Below are 21408 nucleotides of genomic sequence, written 5' to 3'. Positions count from 1 at the left end.
GATTTTTCTCTCAGTTACTAGTTTCCCTTCTAATTTTTAGTGTTATTGGTTTTGTTTGAATACAAATTTAAAAATTTTATTCAGTCAAATTTGTCCATTTTTTCTTCCTTAAGTCCTAATCATTTTTTTTCAGACAAAATGGCTTAACTACCTTTGCCTTGGAGTGGTCATTGTGGTTCTGACATCATTAGACAGCAGCTCTGTTTAGCATCCCTAGAACATTAACACTGATATCCATTTTTAGAGCAGTTTCTGCTCAGTGTTTGAGAAAGCCCCTTATGAAACAGTTGTAGTGTAGTAAAAGATGGAGTAGATTTGGAGTCAGATGACCTGAGTTTGAGTTCTGTTTTCCCAAGTTTCTATGTGACATTGGGAAAATAAAAATCTCTCAGCCTCAGGTTCTTTCTTGGAAAGAGGAGGGGATTGGACTATATAAATTTCCTTTTAGCTCTAATTGAACAGTCTCTGGCACATAGTAGGCAATTAATAAGTACTTATTGATTGCTTAAATAATATGAAAGGCCTGGATTGGAATGAGGAAGTTCTGTCACTTTTTACTTGTGTGACCTTGGGCTTCCCAAATTGGCCCTTCTTTGTGACTTAGTTTTCTCACAGGTTACAATGGGAAAATAAGATATTACCTGCCAAATAAGATTTTTATTAGGAAAGAATTTTATGAATCCTAAAGCATTTTATAAAAATGAATTGTTAAAGCTGTTATGTTTATGATTAATCGGAAGGGACTTTTTACTCATGAAGCTCACTTGGGAAGACTGTGGGGTATGTGTAGAAAGATATGCCTGGCAGTGGGGAATGGCAGGTCCATTAAGCAGGGACAGGATCCTCAAAGAGTAGCCAGTGCCGAAGGGGCCACCAGGCTACTATTTGTACCATCTTAATTAGCACTCATTAAGTGCTTTGTTTGAACAAAAGACTTGAAGTTGCCAAAGGCCAGCAACTTCTCACACAGATTCTGGAGCAAAAAGGTCAGCTTCTTTGTCTAGTTCCTTTCAGAGGAATGGATGGATGTTTTGTCCACTTCATAGAGATAAAATTCGAGAATGGGACAGAAAAATCACTGAACATACTACAGGAGAATATAGAAGAGTAAAAAAAACCCTAACTCTGCTGACCTTGGGAAATCCTATTAATAAGGAAATCCTCAAGCTGATGAGGATGGTGATGAGAGTGATTTTGATTTTTCCTTTGGATAAAACTGATATTAGCAACAATATCCGACATTTTATTATGTTTTAAGGTTTTTAAAACATCTTTTTTTATATTTTTCTTAAAAATCGCTTTTATTTATGATTATGTCTTCTTCCCTCCTCTCCCCAGCCAGGTATCTCTTGTAACCAAAAAAAGTTCAGCAAATTAACTAAAGTATGGTGTGACTCTGACAATATATTTAATAATCATTACCTATAGACACCCCTACTTTATGTTTTAAGGTTTGTAAAATGTTTTATAAATACTATCTCTTTTGAGTTTCACAACAACACAGATGAGTTCTATACTTGTTCATTACTCCCATTTTAGAGATAAGAAAAATGAATCTGAGAGACTCATTTGCCCAAGGGAATTCCATTGTTCTCTGCCCTGGGAAGATAGACTCCAGAGTATTAGATTTCATTTTGTATATTATATTTATTAAAGGCATTAATTAGCTGGAATGGGAGGTTGACTGGGAAGGGAAGGGGGATGGGAAGACAGGTCACCTATGGTTCAATCTCTTTTTGTAGGCACTTAATAAATATTGATTGATTGATGAGGATCAACTGCAGGAAATGAGGATGTCTGGCAGGTATCTGCAAACATCTGAAGGACTGTCTTAGGAGAATTCAGTTAAATTGAATACGTTTATTAAGCATTTATTATATAAGTAGATGTAATTTTGGTTGCTGGGAAATCAAAGATGAAAAATCACAGTTCAAAGGGTTTACAGTCTACTAAGGAAGATTGTGTTTGGGGATTTGGTCTGCTTGTTTATGAAGGGCAGAACTACATTCATTGGTGTGGAATATTTAGACAGAAATTTTTCCTAGATAGAGGGAAAAATTTGGATCGAATAAAGCTCTCCCACAGTAACATGGGTCGATGGGAGTTAGTAAAGATTTTTTTCAATGGAAGTCTTCAAGCAGAGACTGATTGGAGGAGATGGGGGAAGGAAGGAGAATAGCATCTGTTCAGAGAATTGACCATGAAGAGAGTTGGTGGCAACAGGTGCAGAAGGGGGCATATGTTGTCAGAAATGTCAATGTGTTGATTTTTTTTACTATACTTTGTACCAGGGATGGTTATGGAATTGTATTTCTTGGGGGGGGGGAGATAAGGATGGGGGGAGATATCATTGAGAAGTAAAAAGTGATTTTGTAAAAAATCGTTAAAAAAATCCCTGAAAATGAACAACTAAATTACCCAGTCAAGAGGGTAATTTGTTGGAGAGCGACAAAGGGGAGAGATTGTGAAGATGTGATTAGGAGAAGGATTCTAAAATCCTTGGCAGATTCTGTATCTTGGCATAATTTAAAGCCACCAAATTCTCTCAACTGATTTTCACATACCATGGTCCCTTCGCCAACCTGATCACCCTACTCTGGTGATGCTCCGGTTTGTGGGACAAGTCCAGAACTTTCATGGTTTTAAAAACTGCCTTTTCAGGCAAGGTTATGACCAGAGAGTTCCCAGCCCACCATTAGGTCTCTTCTTTCTGTCCTTTCCCCTCTCTCCCCCTCACCTCTCCCAGTTTCCCCTCCCCTTGTTTTATACCTACTTAACTTCTCAATCCAGGCCACCCAGAGGCAGCAGGGTTGCTGATGGCTTGATGGGGTAGCCCCACCAGCTGTTCTTTCCAAATTCTCTGGGATTCAAGGCCGGGCGCTGGGTGATTACACTGCTGTTATCTGGGATTAGCTATTTTCGCTCCCAGTATTTATATCATGGAAGCTGCAGCGTGATGCTTCCAGATGCCAACATGGGCGAGCTGCGCCTTCCTTCTGGACTCACCTGCCACTCAGCGAAAGCCCCGCAACACTGCACTTGGCTCGGGATCAGGCTCCGTTCACCCCCCTCAATCAGCACTACCCTCCCAGACCTCCAGGGTCTCCAACGGAGAGAGCGCTGGAGCCTACTTAACAGTAACAGGCAAAGACTGGTCCCAGGCTGGAGGGGTCAGGGGCGGGGTGGGGGTTGGCAGCTTTCCCTGGAGAAGACGCCTGTCACTTCTCTAATCCTCTGAAGCCTTCGAGTCTAGGAGCTCCGTTGGCTCCACTCTCCGCTCCCCACCTCTTTCTCTCCCCAGTCCCACCCCCACCTCCCCAAGCTACACAGGAACAGCGCCACCGACCTCTCATTTTAGAGCCGCAGAGAAATGTGCCAAGTGCCGCAGAGGCAGGACGCGAGGTGCGGCAGCTTTCAAAGTGCCCGCTATCAGTTTTGATTTTTTTGCCCAGGGTCTCTCCCTCTTCCCGGGGGGCAGAACTAGGGATGCCTGCTCCTCTTTAGGGAAAGGACACGATCCCTCTCCCTTCCCTATAACTCTTTTGTTTGTGTCCTCCCTCTCCCCTTTCCCCTATCAAAAAAGAAACATTTATGAGGCGCTTATAATGTGCCCCAAAGCTGTGCTAAGTTGTTGAGACGAAGGGACTGAAAACGAAAGAACCCGGGGCTCTCGGGACTCATGGGGAAACACCACGTACATTTGAGACAAAAGATACCACATTCAAATCGAACACAAGCTTTACCTTGGACTGGAAGGCATTAGACATTTATCAACTACAAAGCCTTTATTTTTCTTATACTTTTTTTAAGAATTATGAACTTGGCAAACACCAGAAAACATGAACATTTCCGTATGCAAATAGAAAATAGAGGTTTGTATATGAAAACCTGAATGTATCCAATTGATATTTTAAGTATTAATTTTCTTGGGGTAGTGGCCAGCTTGGGGTAGTGGCCAGCTTGGGGTAGTGGACAGAGTTGACCTTGAAGCCAGAAAGACTGTTTTTTATTTCATCACTGCCATACACTGGCTGAATGACCCCGACAATGCATTAGTTTACTCTATGAGGTTATAAGAAGCTGTAGCGAAGGTGCTACCTACATTCGTACAAGGAGTTTCTTCGAATTCGAGTTCCCTCTATCATGCAAATCACAGATCCAATCTTTGTTTTATATTAAATATATGACAGTAAAGATAATCATAAAAATGGCTACTATGTATATCCTTCTTTCTACATTTAACATTTTAAAAAATTAAAATGAACATTTTAAAACATTTTTGTTGCTACCTTCTCTTCCTCCTGTTTCCTCCTCCTCCTCCTTTTCTTCCTTCCTCTTCTTCATATAACTATCATTACATTCACCTACCCATCCCTATATTGTTCAGTTTTTAAGGAATGAGATTGACCTACATTTAAATGGAGGGAATCTTCTGGAGGCAGGAGATGGGGAAATTCTTCCCATTTTAAAAGTCTAGAAATAAATCCCTAGGCAGTCGTTCATCTCTCAGTGAGTTGTAGTAGGTTTAGAACTTGCATTAAGGAGGATTGTGAAGTAGCTTGAAGATTATAGTCCAGCTTCAATCTTATAATTTTATTTACAAAAATATTATTTGTATTGATTTCTTTTGTTTTTAATGTCACCTTCATTTAAACATATATCTCTCTCCTCTATAACTACTCACTAAGCTGTTCCTTGAAACAAATATTTTTTAAAAGTGAGGGCAAAAAGAAACAAAAAGTAGTTCAGCAAAACTAATGCATCATCTGTCTGATAACTTACGGAATGTTTGTGATTCTTATGGATGCTGTTTTTTCTCCTCCCTGGTTCTTTTTACTTCATTCTGCATCATTTCATGTGTCACTCCAAGTGTTCATATTCATCTTTTTTTTGATATCATGGTTTGTTTAGTCATTTTTCAATCAGTAGACATCTACTTGTTTTCAATTTCATCCAGTGATTTATTTTTTCAACTGTATTTTGGAAATCTTTGTTTCTTTACCAATTAGCCACTTAAATCTCCATCATTTTACAGATAAGGAATCTCCCTTTTGCTTTCAATCCAAATGGCACTCAACTTTGCTAAGTTTTGATTTTTAAAGGTTAAATTAAGCATCTATCTATTCATTCATTCAATTGTTCATTCAAGGAATATTTACTCAATGCCATCTGTGTGTTTCTCTGCTAGACATTGGAAAATAAATACATTTGAGATAAGCCATTATTCCTACCTTCAATGGAACTTCCATTCCAGTAAGTAGCATATGGCACACTCCTTGATAATGAAAGATGATGGGTATATTAAAGAAGGGCAAGAGTCTCCTTTTGTTTCTTTGTAGAGGTAGGGGTCTAGGGTGAATATAACTGAATATATCAGACTTTCCCAATATTTTAATCAGTTTTGCCAAACCGATCCCTTTGTTTTAAGGGATGGCTCTTTGGGAGGCAGTAGAAGGAGAAATACTTTGGGAATTGTGAGGCAGAAACAAAATATGTCTATGATTTTATAAAATAGAAAGGCACAAATCATATGCTATGTCAGGTACTAGGGCTTGAATAGATTCATTCATTCATTCATTCATTTGTTTGTTTATTTAGTTGTTATTGTTGTTTTGCAAGGCAATGGGGTTAAGTGACTTGCCCAAGGTCACACAGCTAGGTAATTATTAAGTCTGGATTTGAACTCAGGTCCTCCTGACTCCAGGTCCAGTACTCTACTTCACTACCTAACTGCCCCCGAAAAGATTTCTTTAAAAGATAAAGAACTTTTAAGTTTAGTGTGGAAGAATCTGAATTCAAAACTGGGCTCTAATACTTGCTACCTGTGTAATCCTGAGTAAGTCCCCTTCAACTTTTGAGGCCTCTATTGATTTCATTTGTAAAATGAAATGTTTGAACTAAACTATTTTGAAGTCTCTTGAAATTCTAAATCTATATTCTTCTATTACTTTTCAGTTGGACTTTAATCGATGTGTTACAGGGATTATTCATTTTGCAGAATTTGTTTTTGTGGCATCAGTAAAACACTAAGTACTATGGGCTATCTGGTAGTACATGGAAATAGCTTTAATAATGATAAAACTTATTGAAGCACATGTAGTAATAAGGTGGCATCCATATCTTCCTATGGCTATCCACAGACAATTCTGTTACTTAAGTAAGTTGATAATATCTACTAAAAATCCATAGTGAATATGAAGAACTAATACAGTCCAGGCTTCATAGGTCCTAATGGGTTGATTACACAAGAACTACAAGACTGTTTCATTATCCCAAGGAGTTTACAATCTCCTAGACCTGAGTGGAAATTATAGTGGAGCATAATACGAGAGAGCAGATAAATGTAAACATGTTTGGTGACTAGCAGTGTGGTCCAGTGAAGATAGCCCTGGGTTTGAAACTTGAAGATTTACATGGGCTTTAAAGTTCCTTCCAGTTCTAATCTCTATGATGCCAAAAATTTGATTCTGGGCTCTGTTACTTCTTACATCTGTGTCCTTGGGCAAACTATCTCAGGGAAGAAGAATAAGCAATGGATTTGGGACCAGAGAAGGTGGAGGTTTGAATCCTAGCTCTGTCACTATTTGCAACTAAAATTTCAGACACTTTTGGGTTGCTATGATATTGGGTAAGTGCCTTTCCCTTTCTCTTTTCTTCTCTCTCTGTAAAATGGAGAATTGACTGAAAAGATCTCTAAAGTTTAAATCCCCAAATCCTATTGTTATGGACCATCAATTCCAGGCCCCCCCGCCCCCCAAGATCCTTCTCTTGTTATCTTTCACTCTGGCCCCTATAGACTTCAGTCTGCCTCTTCCATGGAGCTTCAGGCCCCCTGCTGGCTTTTGGAGACAGGGACAATTGAAGCAGCAACGGACCTGAAAATGTTGGCAAGTGTTTAGGTGTGTGAGTATCTTACAAGCAGGTAGGGAGACCTTAGGGACAGTAGTGAAGATATGATGGTTCAGGGAAAAACTATGTTGGATCCAAGTATATTAAATAAGTCCCACTTACTACCCATTCTAGGCTTTGGGTAGGACCTATGCACAGGGAGATGATCTTCCTTATCCCTGAAACTCCAGTAGCTGGGGGTGAAGCTATACAAAATAATACCTTCTGAAACAGAAACCAGAGCCAAGTCTTTATTTTATTCTAGTCAGATGGCAAATTTCAAGGGGAAGAGGACCGAAAAACATTAATTTTATGGAGGTGAGATTGCGTGGAATTCTAGAGAAAAAAATCCTGGATTTGGTGTTTGAAGATATAAATATGAAATTCAGTGCATTTCTCTGAGTCTTGGTTTCTTCATCTACAAATCAAGTTTGTGTGTGTGTGTGTGTGTGTGTGTGTGTGTGTGTGTCTGTGTCTGTGTCTGTGTCTGTGTGTGTGTGTGTATAGGTTAATTGATCTCCAAGTTTCCATCTCAAGCTCTAAATCCTACATAAAATAAAATATTTAACTCACCATTTTATAAAAGTGCTACAAATTCATCAAATTTTCTCTCCATTTGCAATGTTTTGCTTTTTATTTTTTCTTCCTCCTCTATTTTTTCTTTCTTCTCCCTTACCCTCCCCCACAATTAGCCATAGGCCCATTGGCTTTTAGGTTCCCCTAAAATATTTTATTTAGAATGATTCTCAGGGTGACCAGGTGGTGCAGTGGATAGAGCCCTGGCCCTGGAGTCAGGAGTACCTGAATTCAAATCTTGCCTCAGACACTTAATAATTACCTAACTGTGTGGCCTTGGGCAAGCCACTTAACCCCATTTGCCTTGCAAAAATCTAAAAAAAAAAAATGATTCTCTTTGAGGTAGATATAGCGAATAGTGTACCACCCAGCTTCCTAGGTGACAAGCTAGAACTCCCTTAAAGGGGAGAGAGTGTGAGGCAGAGGAGGAACTGGGAATTTTAGCATAGAGCAAAAGATACCTGAAGGGGATATGATTGCTGTCTTCAAATAATGGAAAGGTTGTCATGGTAGCAGAAAAATTGAACTTATTCTGTGTGGGTTCCAGAGAACAGAGCTTGGACCAACAAGATGGCTGCTCATTTCATCCTAATCTAAGGTAAAATAGAATGTGAGAATCAGGTACCAGAGGGGAGAAATCTTAATCCTAACCCATCCATCCTCTTCCCCTCTCAGTATAGATTAGTGATTGGAGACTTGGTCTATGAGTTGCAAAGCCCTAAATTCAAATTCTGCCTTTATCATATGGGCAATAAACTTTTAAAAATTATATTATGAGGGTGGCTAGGTGGTGCAGTGGATAGAGCACCGGCCCTGGAGTCAGGAGTACCTGGGTTCAAATCCAGTCTCAGACACTTAATAATTACCTAGCTGTGTGGCCTTGGGCAAGCCACTTAACCCCATTTGCCTTGCAAAAACCTAAAAAAAAATTATATTATGTTATAGAAATGCTTGTTATAGTGTGTGATCTTGAACAAATTATTCAACCTTTTGGTAACTCCAGTCAACTCTCAAAGATTCTACGTTACAGAATGTAGGCCAGAAGGGGCCTAAGAGAACATCTAATTCAGCCTCTATCTGAAACATGAATGCTCTCTACAACATCCCCAATAAGTTATCATCCTATCATAAATGACAGAGCTCATCCTTCAATTCACCTCTCTGCTTATCAAAGAAACTGACTCTACTTTTAAATAGCTTTCCCCATTAGGAAGACTTTCCTTTATATCAAGCAGTAACTTGCTTCCCTATAACCTCCATTCTGGTTTAGTTCTGCCCTCTAGAGTTTATCAAGCCAGTCAATTATTATTATTATTAAATGCCCATTCTGAATTAAACACTAGGTGCTGGGAATATAAAGACACAGACTGAAACATTTTTCTTTTAAATATTATTATTCATTTAAAATTTTTTAACATTTATTTAAATGTTAAAATTTATTTTATTTTTAATTTATGAAATATAATAAGCATTTCCATAACACAGTATAATAAAAAAATTTATTGCCCATGAAACTGCAAATCTCCAAATACCCTTCCTCTCTCCCTTTCTTCCCCACTCCTTGAGAAATAATTTGATGCAGATTATAAATGAGCAGTTCATAAAAAATTTTCATATTAGCTGTGTTGCAAAAGACCAAAATCCCCTCCAAAACAAACAAAAGCCAAAGAAGAATTATTTTAATTTCTATTCAAATATCTACCAAGTACCAAGGTGCTATCTAATCAGGGTCTAGGAATTTCTGATATATATATATATATATATATATATATATATAAATAATATATATGTATATATTATATACATATATACATATACATACATATATACATATACATGCATATATAATGTTTTTGTATATGTATATAAAATTCAGTTTTGTTAAAATTTGTTTCCTTTATAATCTTATTTATTTTAAACATTATTCTGAGGAAGGGTCCATAGACTTCATCAGATTGCCAAAGTGGCACAGGACATATAAAAAATGGTTCAGAATCTCTGATTCCTTTCCCTATGATAGCCTTTTAATTATTTGAAGATAGAAATCATGCCTTTCTTAAAGTCTTCTGTTTTCCAGGTTAACCATTCCTAGCTCCTTCAATTGACATTTGCATGGTCTCCAAAGACCTTTAGCAGTTCCTGATTACCTAGCCAATAAAGTATAAATTCCCAATCCTGGCATCCAGGACTCTCCATAACTGACTCTAACCTCTCTCCCCAGCCTTATCTTGGCATATTCACTTTAACGTATTCCACATACTAGTCAGATGGGAATATTCCTCTCTGCCTCACATTCTCCTCCTGCCTTTTACAGATTTCAGTTCCTTTGTTTATGCAACTGCCCAGTCCTGAAATAGATAATTCCTTCTTCTCTCCTAACTTTCCTCTTGAAGTCCTTCCTTCTTTTGAGGCCCCACTCAGATTTCATCTTTTTATGACTCCTCAAATTCCCTCTTATTTCCACTATTCCTCTCTCCTAGGGTACAGCTTCATCGACTCCCACCTCCCAATTGGGGTTCCCTACTTCCAGTTTCTCATTTTTCCAATCCAACATCCATATAATGCCACCAAACTGATATTCCTAAAATATAGCACCATTACTTAACATTCTCTATTGGCTATAGGATAAACCACAAACTCTCCTTTGAAGGAAGATAAAGCTAATGTAGTTAAGTGGTACAGAGGATAGAGTGGTAGTTTAATATCAATAAGACAAGTTCAAATCTTGTTTCAGATACTGCCTAATTTAACCTCTTCTAGTCTTATTTTGTCTGTAAAATTTTTGTTGATGTTGAATTATGCTGACTCTCTGATAGTTCTATTTGTGATTTTCTTGGTAAAGATATTGGAGTTGTTTGCCATTTCTTTTCTCATTTGACAGATGAGAAAACTGAGACAAACAGCTTTTAGTGATTTGCCCAGAATGACACAGCTGAGTCTATCTGAAGCTTTATTTCCTGACTCCAGGCCCAGCTCTCTATCCACTGCATCACTTAGCTGCTCCTTGTCTTTAAAATGGGGAATAATAATAGCTTTTATGTAATAGGGTTATTGTTAGAATCAAATGAGATAGCATATGAAAAGTGCTTTGAAAACCTCATAGTTTAGAAACTGGTGAGAGGAGGCATTTGCAACCCCTCATACTCTGGTTCTCATCTATTTTTCCAAATTATTTTACATTATTCCTTGTATTCATTGTATATCCCAGTCAAACTGGCCCATGTGCTGTTTCTTATTTTCCCCATTTTATCTCTTGCTTCCTCTCTTTTCCAATATTCTTGGAATACTCTACCTCTTAGATGTCTTGGTTCCCTTCAAGCCTCAGCTCAGGTTCATCTCCTTCCAAAGAACTCTCCTGATCATTGTCCTATTTAATGGTATGATCCACTTTCCCACAGAAATTATTTTGTATTTTCTTATTGGACTCCCACCTCCCCCAGTAGAATATGACAGGGACTCCTTTCTTTTTTGTTTTTTCAGGACTTTTCCCTTGTTCTTGTTCTTGTTGAACTCTTTTTTTTTTTTTAGATTTTTGCAAGGCAATGGGGGTTAAGTGGCTTGCCCAAGGCCACACAGCAAGGTAATTATTAAGTGACTGAGGCCAGATTTGAACTCAGGTACTCTTGACTCCAGGGTCAGTGCTTTATCTACTGTGCCACCTAGACGCCCCTCTTGTTGAATTCTTAATAATTATTTTTATGCTTGTCTTTCCATCCATTGCATTGCAAGTTCCCTAAGAGCAAGGACTATGTTTTATTTTGCATCTCAAGTATTCATTTTTTTTTTGGAATAAATGAATGAATTAATTAATGAAAATACATTTAAGCTTTTCCTATGTGCAAAGCATGAATGAAAACACATTTATTAATCCCTTACCATGTACAAAGCACTCTTCTAAGCACTGGGATTACAAATAGAAAATAAGAGTCAATCTACTCTCAAGGTGCTCACATTCTAAACAGTAGTGATAATGCAACTGAAGGTACCATAGCAAGGTGGATTGTAAAGCCTTGTGGTCCAGATGGCAAATGATCCAGTTTGACTAGAGTATAGGGAGCAGACAAGATTCAAATACATCTTCAACATCCTTTCATTAGATAAAACTAGTTATGTTTCCAATATTGAACCATTTAACAATGCTAAGTACTTTCCTCATAAAGAACTCATTTTGGTGGTGTTATTGGTTTTCAGATTTTAGGTTTATATAAGGTACTGTATTAAGCACTTTACAAATATCTTCTTATTTGATTCTCACAATAACCCCATGGTGTAGTTACTGTTATCATCCCTATTTTACAGTTTGGAAAATTGAGTTAGAATGAAGTTAAGTGATTTACTCAGTATCCTATAATTAGTGTCCCAAGGCAGGTTCGAAGACAGGTTTTCCTGACTCCAAGCCCAGCACTCTACCAACTCTACCCCCTAGAGGGGTGCTTTGTAAATTGAGAAGGGTTATATGAATATGAATTATCCCTCTTGTCATTGTCATTATCTTCAGACATCATTGCATAGGGAGGAAATGTTTTAGAAGGACTTCTTGACCTTGGAGTCAGGGGGTCTTGGGTTCAAGTTCTGATTATAGTGTGATTTAGGGAAGTCACTTTCATTCTTTGAGTCTCAGTACTGCCCCCCAGTAAAATGAAGAGATTAGTGTTTCAAGTGGGAATTCAAATAGCAAAGGGGAAAAGTCTGTGTTTGATGAGTCCATTGTTGTAGGATCACAAATATAGACCCAGAAGGGACCTGAGAAATCAGAGTTTAGTCCTTTGATTTTACAGATAAGTTGAATGAGTCATCTAGGCAGGATTTGAATCCAGGACTTCCTGACACCATGCCATGCTTCCTCAATTACTTATGTAATTTGTACTTATGTAATTTGTCGGTTAACAGAAGTTTATTAAACAGTTACTGTGTCCCAAATTCAATGTATTCACTGTGTCGTTTTATTATTGCTGTTATTACAATCACATTAAGTTGTTTTTCTCTCTTGAAAAATTTGTAAATTAGGGGACGGCTAGGTGGCGCTGTGGATAAAGCACCGGCCTTGGAGTCAGGAGTACCTGGGTTCAAATCCTGTCTCAGACACTTAATAATTACCTAGCTGTGTGGCCTTGGGCAAGCCACTTAACCCCATTTGCCTTGCAAAAACCTAAAAAAAAAAATTTGTAAATTAGGTGAAATTTGTTTCCAGAAGTTATTTAGTTTTTTTTTTTTTGGTTTTGTTTGTTTTTTTTGGGGATTCAATGCTCTTATTATTGTTCTAGCTGTCCAGGCCTTCCTTCAGTAGATTTCTTGACTGCATTTGCCTACCTGCTGGTGGTGGGTTCTCAGATTCTGGTGCTTTCTATATTCTATTTCCCCAATCCCAAACATAGTTTCATAAAGTATAAAGTAGCTTATTGGCTAAACTAATCTGTGCTAATTGACTAATGTATGCTGAAGTATTAAGGACAGGGCCTGTTAGATAGTAGTAACGTTTTAATAGGGGCCTAATTGAGTCAATGCCTAGTTTCAAAGAAAAGATCTGAATGAAATTTTAGGTGCTGTGATAAACCAGAATTAGAGAGATGTTTAGGCAGAGAGATAATAAATATAGGATTAATGTATAATATTTTGTTTGATCATTGCAATAGCCCTGGGAGGTGGATGCTGTTATCTCCATTTTACAACTAAGAGCACAGAGGTAGAGATTAAATGACTTGTCCAAGGTTACAAAGCTAACAAGTGTCTGAGATTGGATTTAAACTTAGGTTTTCCTGACTTCAGATGCAGTACTCTGTCCATTGCACCAAATATATTCTCTGACTTAGAAACTGCCTTGGGACACTAATTATATGACACTGAGTAAATAATTTAACTTCACTCTGTCTCAGTTTTCCAAACTATAAAATAGGGATAATAACAGTATTCACAGGGGTTATTGTGAGAATCACAATATACATACATACTATATATATATATATACACGTGTGTGTATGTGTGTGCGTGTGTGTGTGTACGTACACACAAAGGAGGACTCCATCTTCACACCTTTACCCTCTCACACTAAACCTCTTAAAGGAAATCTCCTTTTGTCCCAAATGGATGCTCATCTTGGTCAAAAACTAAAGTGGAACAATGAGGTAAGAGGGACATTGGTTTGTTTGGGTTGGTGGATATTTTTCTTCCTTGAGGATGTTTTCCAAAAAAGACAAAGTGGTGTAGTGGATGGAATGCTGGGCTTGGAATGAGGAAATCTAAGGTTCAAATGTGGTCTCTGTTACTTGTTAGTTGTATGACCCTGGAAAAGATAATTAACTTTCCTGGCCTCAGTTTCTTAATATATAAAATGGGGATAATAATATCAGCAATATGTATTTCACAGGGTAACTGTAAAGATTTAGTAAAATATCTTGCATAAAAATACAAGTGTTTATGAAGCATTTACCATGTGCTAGGCAGAGATACATGGATTTAGAGGGGAAGAATAAGAAATATATAAAACAGAGAATTGTTTTACTGGTATATTTGTTATAAGGATATTTTTTTTTTGCTTTTTTTTCAATGGGAAAGAGGGAAAGGGAAAGAGAACATAGATTTTATCCAAATTATTTAAGCTCATAATAGAAAAATGAAAAAAATTGAATGTGAATCTAGACTCATAATTATAGGGAATACTAAACTATCTAAATATTTTGAGGTGGATATATTGGATTCAGACTCAGAGGATAAATAGGTTTGAATCCCACCTGAGCTACTTACTATCTATGTGAACTTATTCACTTCTTTCTGAGTCTTAAAATGAAAGGGTTAGACCAGATGGACTCCAAGGTCCTTTCAAGCTCTCAGTCTAGAAATCAGATTCTTTTAAGAGACTTTTAAGAGAGAAAAACATGTTGAAAGGATATGAGCACGTATATGCTCAATTTACTTTGTTATTTCATCACTATGGCTACTCTCCTCAGCATATAGGTCCAATTCTCCTCCTTGATCTTGACTTACCCTGCCTTCAAGCCCTCACTCTCCACCCATGCCCTGGTTTAATGAAATTCTGTAGCTAACGACAGTCCCAGGATGACTGATGCTGACAGAGTCTGTTGCTGAGCATGTATTTGCAAATTTTCCAGCTTGGGAGAATTTTATGGGACCTATAGGATCAGAGACAACTTAGTACATATGACATCTCAGTATACTTTATATATATATATCCCTGTATATGGAACATATTACATATCTCAGCATATAACTATATATATATATATATATAATATATATATATAATTACATTTCTATGTAGAGTTGTATGTGATAATGAATGCAATATTCTGAATTTACAACCACCCACCTGTCTACTGAAGCAGGACATGATGTCTGCCAACTACAGATTATAGGTTTCAAGAAGCTTTTTTTTTTTTTCCCTCCCCAACTAAGTTGTACCTTCCATTAGAGTACCCAACCACCAGGTGGCAGTGGATGCCTTGGTCATGAGACCTTTTATGTGGCCTTAGAATAGTAGATTATTAGTATTGGAGAGAACCTTGGAGATAGCTTGTTTAACCTTTTCGTTTTATATTTAAGGAAACTTAGTCCCAGAAAGATGAAGTGACTGTTGCAAATCACATAGGTATTAAGTAGCAAAACCTTGTTTTTTTGATAAACTTTTCATCTCTGTCATATGCTCAGGGTCTGTCATGGAATTGACTATTTGTTACCTTCCTAAAATATTCTAAGAATTTATTGTTTCTTGTCAACAAATAACTTTGTTTTTGATGTACAAATTGACTCAAATTTGTATTTTCCTTCAGTTAATAGGGGGATCATAATAGTGGTCTCCTACAATTAGGGTGAGTTCTCCAATTTCTCTGAGAGAGACAGTTCAAATACAATAATTCTCATTTTGCAGATGAAGAAACTGAAGCTCAATTAGAGTAAATTATTTGCCCATGGCCTTTCAAAGTTCAATCAAAATTTAACAACCTAGAATAGTCATAGGGCTAGAATTTTTTCCCTCTCCCTCTATAGAAATATCCAGCTCTGAATTGGAATACTTAGTCCAGGTTAGTCCTGGAAGCCTGGATTCTGAAGGGAAAGGGGTCTGGTTCTTCATTTCCCCATCCCTCAGAAGTCTAGGGGGGAAAATTGCTTACATGATTTGGTTCATATTTAGTAATTTTCCAAATGAAAGTTGAAAAGAGCTCAAGGAGATTAGGTACAGGATAGCTATTTATTTCCTTCAGTCAAAACCCAAACATAAAGGCTCACAAGTGCACATTCACAAAGACTTAGAGACAAAGCAGTAATTTATAATTACTACTATACTCTCCCTCTGGGACATTGATACTTAAAACATCAAAACACAACACATTTTGTGAGGCTTCTGAGTCAGCATTTTACCTTTACCTTGATTCTGTGTTATCCAAACAATTCCCACCAGGTCTGTGTCTTCTGGTAAACCAGGCCAGGACTTGGGTTTAATTCTCTTAAGAGAAGTTGTATTTTCCAAGAATATCCATGGAAGATTTGGGAATGCTTTCCAAAACATAGCAAATACTGACTAGGAATTTCAGTGGTAACTGTTACAGAAAAATTCATTTCTTAGGATCATCACTCAAGTATTTATGTTCAGGAAAAGAAACACAAAGAGAAGAGGCAGCCAGAGGTTTGATGGGGCCCTCTTCTATTAGCCATATGTGAGCTGTTACTATTTCTTCTGAGTGAGGGAGATGATGCCAGAAAGATAAAGTAATTTTCCATATGTTTTGGAAAATTGAAGATGAGAAAGCCAAAAAGTGGTATCACATCTTTTTAAAGTCTACAGTGGTCATTTTCAAAGTTTTTGATCTTAGGACTATTCTTAAAAATGATTGAAGACCCTCCACCCCAAATAACTTTTGTTTATGTAGGTTATATCTATTGATATTTACCACAAGAGAAGTTAAACTATCTTATTGTTTATTTATGATAATAGAGTGGTTTTGGTTTTTTTTTTTTTGGCAAGGCAATGGGGTTAAATGGCTTGCCCAAGGCCACACAGCTAGGTAATTATGTGTCTAAGGATGAATTTGAATTCAGGTACTCCTGACTCCAAGGCCTGTGCTCTATCCACTGTACCACCTAGCTGCCCAATAATAGTTTTGATTGTGTTGACTTCCTAAAAGACTCTTAGAATCACTTAGGGGACTCCAGAACATACTTTGAGAATTTCTAGTCTACTGAGTTGTTGACTCTTTCTGGGGCAGAGACCAATCTTCTTTAGCTCAGATCTGATACTCTTCCAACCTCTGCTCTCATGAAGTAGAGTACAGTCAAGGATCCAACCAGAGTTTACTATCCCAAAGTTTCAAGTCCTTTGGTGATGAGCACATATATTTTTCTATGTATCTCCATAAATTCTACTTAGAATTGTCACTGTCTCATCATTGAAGGTCTTCTGAATGAAAAATCAGTATTCTTTGCATATACCAAAATGTCACTGCAAAGTAGGATTCTAAATCAAAAAAATGAAGCAACATTCCCTACCCAAAAAGAGCTTATATTTTACTAGTCAAGGTAAAAAAAATGATGAGAGCTGGGATATCAGATGCAGATAGATTTGTTCATTTGAGCAATATCACAAAGGAGCTAGTTTCCAGTTCCAACCTTCAAAGAAAGGCACCTAGGGGAACACAGTTGTTTCTTCAAGGATTTGGAAAGAGAGAATCTAGCAGACTTAGGTATTGAAGGCAGGTAGGGGGTGTAAAGCAAGAGAATCAGACTTTGGATGAAGAAGAATCTTGCCTCAGTCACTAGTTTTGTGACTCTGGGCAAGTCATTTAACCTATTCTATTATCAATTTTCTCTTCTATAAAATGTATATTATAATAATAACACTTGCTTTACAGAATAATTGTGAGGATCTAATGAGATCACTTGGAAAATATTTTGTAAACCTTAAATAGCTAAATAAATACTAACTTATCATTATGAATTAAGCTGGGCTTTGAACTAAATTGAATTCTTTTAATTTGTTCACTCTTTTGGAGGATGGGAAGGGGGGGGAATGATAACCTAAACCATTGATTTCATTGACTCAGGGGATTCTCATTAAGGAAATGCCTTTCTACCAATACTCTACAATTTATAGATTTTGAGAATTGCATTGGGCAGTGGGAAGTTAAAAGACTTTACTTGGGGGCACAGAAGTAGTGTGGATCATAGGTATCAGAGAGAGACAGCTTGGTGGCACAATACATAGAACCCTGGACCTGGGAGCAGGAAGACTTGAGTTCAAATTCAGACTCAGATACTCTGTCAGGCCTCAACTATTAATAGGGATACCACCGATTTTACCACTATACCTCTCCTTATATGAATTTTTCTTATCAGTAATATATATCTTGAGATTGCTCATCCTAGCAATGCTCTGTGATTGACTACAGAGTAAGACTACTGAAAAGGGTAGGGGGACAACTTTCTGGAATTGCAGATTTAGAGTGGGAAGGGACCTTAGAAGCCATTGATTCCAATTCTTCTATTTCAGAGATGAGGAAAGTGAGGTCTATTTTAGAGATGAGGAAAGTGAGGACCAGAAAAGTTAAGTGACTTGCCCAAGGTCATGTAACTAGCAAATGGTGGGTCTGGGATTTTAATCTAGGCTTTCTGACTTCCAATCCAGCCCTCTTTCTTTTTTTTTAATGTTATTTTTTTTTTTTAGATTTTTCAAGGCAATAGGGCTAAGTGGCTTGCCCAAGGCCACATGTCTAGGTAATTATTAAGTGTCTGAGGCCGGATTTGAACTCAGGTACTCCTGACTCCAAGGCCAGTGCTCTTATCCACAGCACCACCTAGCCACCCCCCCCAACCCTCTTTCTATAGTACCATTTTTCAAGTCTAAGGGCAGCAGGGAGCCGGTAAATGTTACCTGCCAGCACTCCAATGTGTGTGCACATTTGTAAATGCACATACATGTATATATACAATATATATATATATATATCCATATACTGTATATATATATATATATATATATATGCACATAGGTGTATAGATTATACACATTTATTTTCTACCAATTTTACAATTTATGTATTTATGCAAATAAAATTATAAATATATTTATTTAAGATAACCCTTTTAAAAGTTTAACCTGTATTGTTAGCATATTCCCATCATTTTAAAAAGTCTGAGCAATCAACAAAACAATAACACTATCCTTGAATTGTATTGTTTGTTGATTTCTGAGGAGTAAATGCTCATCCTGAAAAGTTAACAGTTGGTTCTCAGAAGTCATTTGGAACTGGCTCCAGTATAGTCCTGCCAAGAGCCCAGTCTAAAAGAGAGAAGACTCATGGACAGTTTAAAAAGACCTGGGAAGTTAAGATAGCTGACACTTGATCAACATGGGCAAATCACTTCATCTTTTGATCTCAGTTTTCTCATCTGTAAAACAAATCAAATTGTCTTCATATTAGCTCCCTCATGGGGCTCATGCAAACAAAGTGCTTGGTAAGGATTAAAGAGCTGTTGGATGTATTATAATTGATCTTTGAGTTGTCTAGGAGATAAGACAAGGATGTGGGGTCACTTTGGTTGAAGTGCCTCTAGGTAGCATCAAAGCATGCGTGTGTGTGTGTGTGTGTATTCTAAGGGAATGGGGAGACTTGGAGAGGTTGGAGGGCTGAAAGGTGATGCCTTGCTTTGGAATTCATCTTGCCAAAGTCTCATTACTCATCTTGCCTCTGTAGGACCTGGCAAGCTCCCAGACTTGTTGGTATAGGCTAGGCCTGACTCGAGCCAGATAGATGTTCCAGGTTCAGAAATGGAGTGACATGAGATACCCACAGACCATCTAGCACTTGGCAAAAGGAGGCTTATTTAGCCATGGCATGGAAAGGATTACTCAGCAAGGTTTTAGTACTTACTCATTTGGGCCAAGCTTCTCTTCATCTGTGTTGGTCACTCTGGTTCTCTAGTTAGAAGCCTAAGGGAGGAATTGATGCCACCAGAAAGCTATGCCAGCAGCTTCAGCCTTGGTCTGGGGAGCCCCTGAAGTCTTGAGGCTGGTTCTTTGGTAGCACTGGGGGTATACTGATTCAGATTCTCTGACCCTGACATAACTTTTCTTTTCACAGAATCCAATTGGCTTTAGTTTCCCTGATGCAGCCTCCTGGTCTGGAGGTTATACATGAATTTGATGCTTTTCAGATCTGGTGGATGCCTGAGACTGTGTGAGTCACCAGACACTGACTGATGGACCAGACATGCTTCCAGATGAAATCTCGGTGGACCTTGTCCAAAGCCACTAAGTGCCATTGTATCCTCATTGCTTGTCCTTGCTATGTTAGGGCAAAGTAACCTTCCTCTGCTGTTAAATGTTCAGGGACTTGTGAGGGCCTCATTTTGTCCCAACCATACTTGAGTTAAGAGAATTCTGGGTAGAACTGGGCCTTTAGTGCCTTTTTGGTTTTGCAGCCTAGACAGTCTTGAACATATTGCTTCTACTTCATACATGGAAAGGACTGAAATTAAAAAAAAGTCTGCTCTAGTGACCTAGCCAAGTGAAGAAAGGGGTTAGCAGCCTAGAATGCTAAATTGTAGGTCTACCTTCACTAATAAGCTGTGTGGCCATAGACAGGTCACTTCACTTCTCTGAGACTCACTTTCCTCATCTGTAATATAGGGATAATAATAACTGTATCTAGTTCATTAAATTGTTTTGAAGATCAGATTAGTTAATGTATGTAAAATGTTTTTCTAATTAATCAGTCAATTAACAAGCATTTATTAAGTGTCCATTAGGGTCCAGATACTGTATTAATCTTTGTTCACCTTAAAATATTTTCATATATATATATTCATATATCTCTATATATACATATATAGTTGAACACATGCATGTGTATATTGATTTGTATTACACATGTGCGTATATATACACTATATGAATGTACATATAATCAATTTAATAAACATTTATCAAGCACCTATTGTATAGAAAAAACAATGTGTTAGACACCAGACAAGATTCAAAAATTAGATTAACACATGGTCTCTTCTTTTATTTTTGGAAGAGGAATAACTGTAATAAATATTATTTTATAAGTTCATCAAAGTGTTTAATGGGAAAGGTCTTAAAGAATTGTGAGTAGCCCAATTTAACAAAAACATATGGAAGAGAGTAATGTAACAATAATAGCTCATATTTATACAGTACTTTAAGGCTTGCAAAGCACTTTGCCAGTCTTCTTTCTTTTGATCCTCAAATCTACCATGCAAGTTATTATTATTCCTATTTTACATTTGAGAAAAATGAGGCAGAGAGTGGTTTAAGTGACTTGCCTTGGGTCATGTGGCTGGCTAGAAAGTATTTGGATGGGGTTTGAAGTCAGATATTCCTGGTCACTTTACCACCTCTACGCAGTGACCTGTGAATGAGATAAAGACTAGAAAGGTAGGGTAATGCCAAACTGTGAAAGGTCTCAAGTACCAGATAAGAATTTTGAACTTCATTCGTGAGGGACTAAGGAACCAATCAATCAAAAATCAGATAAATGTTCCAGCAGTATGATGGAAAAATTGGAGCAGGGCAGAAAATGTGGGTGGGAAAATCAGTTGGAAAATTATTTCAGAAGTCCAAGTAATAGTAGTAATGAGAGGCTGGTCTAAGATAGCAGCAACGGGAATGAAAAAAGAGGGCTTGGAGGAAGTAAGAGATTTTTGCAGAATTAAAATCAAGGAGCTCATAAGCTTAGAGGATCATAGGATTTAGATCCTCTCCTATAACCTTCATTTTAATGGCACTGAGGAATTGACAAGGACTGGAGATGAACTCAATATTGAGATACTGAAGTTCAGAGGGTGTGATTGCTTGCTTGCGGTCCCAAGAACCTGCCTAAGAGGCAGCCTGGGCTTATTTGTTTACTTCGAAGTAACTTTTGTGGTTGCATGGCCTGGGGGAGAATCTGGCATGGCAGATAGGGTGGAGTG

This window comes from Macrotis lagotis, chromosome 1 (genome assembly GCF_037893015.1).
Source record: "Macrotis lagotis isolate mMagLag1 chromosome 1, bilby.v1.9.chrom.fasta, whole genome shotgun sequence".
Lineage (NCBI taxonomy): Eukaryota > Metazoa > Chordata > Mammalia > Peramelemorphia > Peramelidae > Macrotis > Macrotis lagotis.
The sequence above is the reverse complement of the archived record's forward strand: the minus strand, read 5'-3'. Positions refer to the sequence as shown.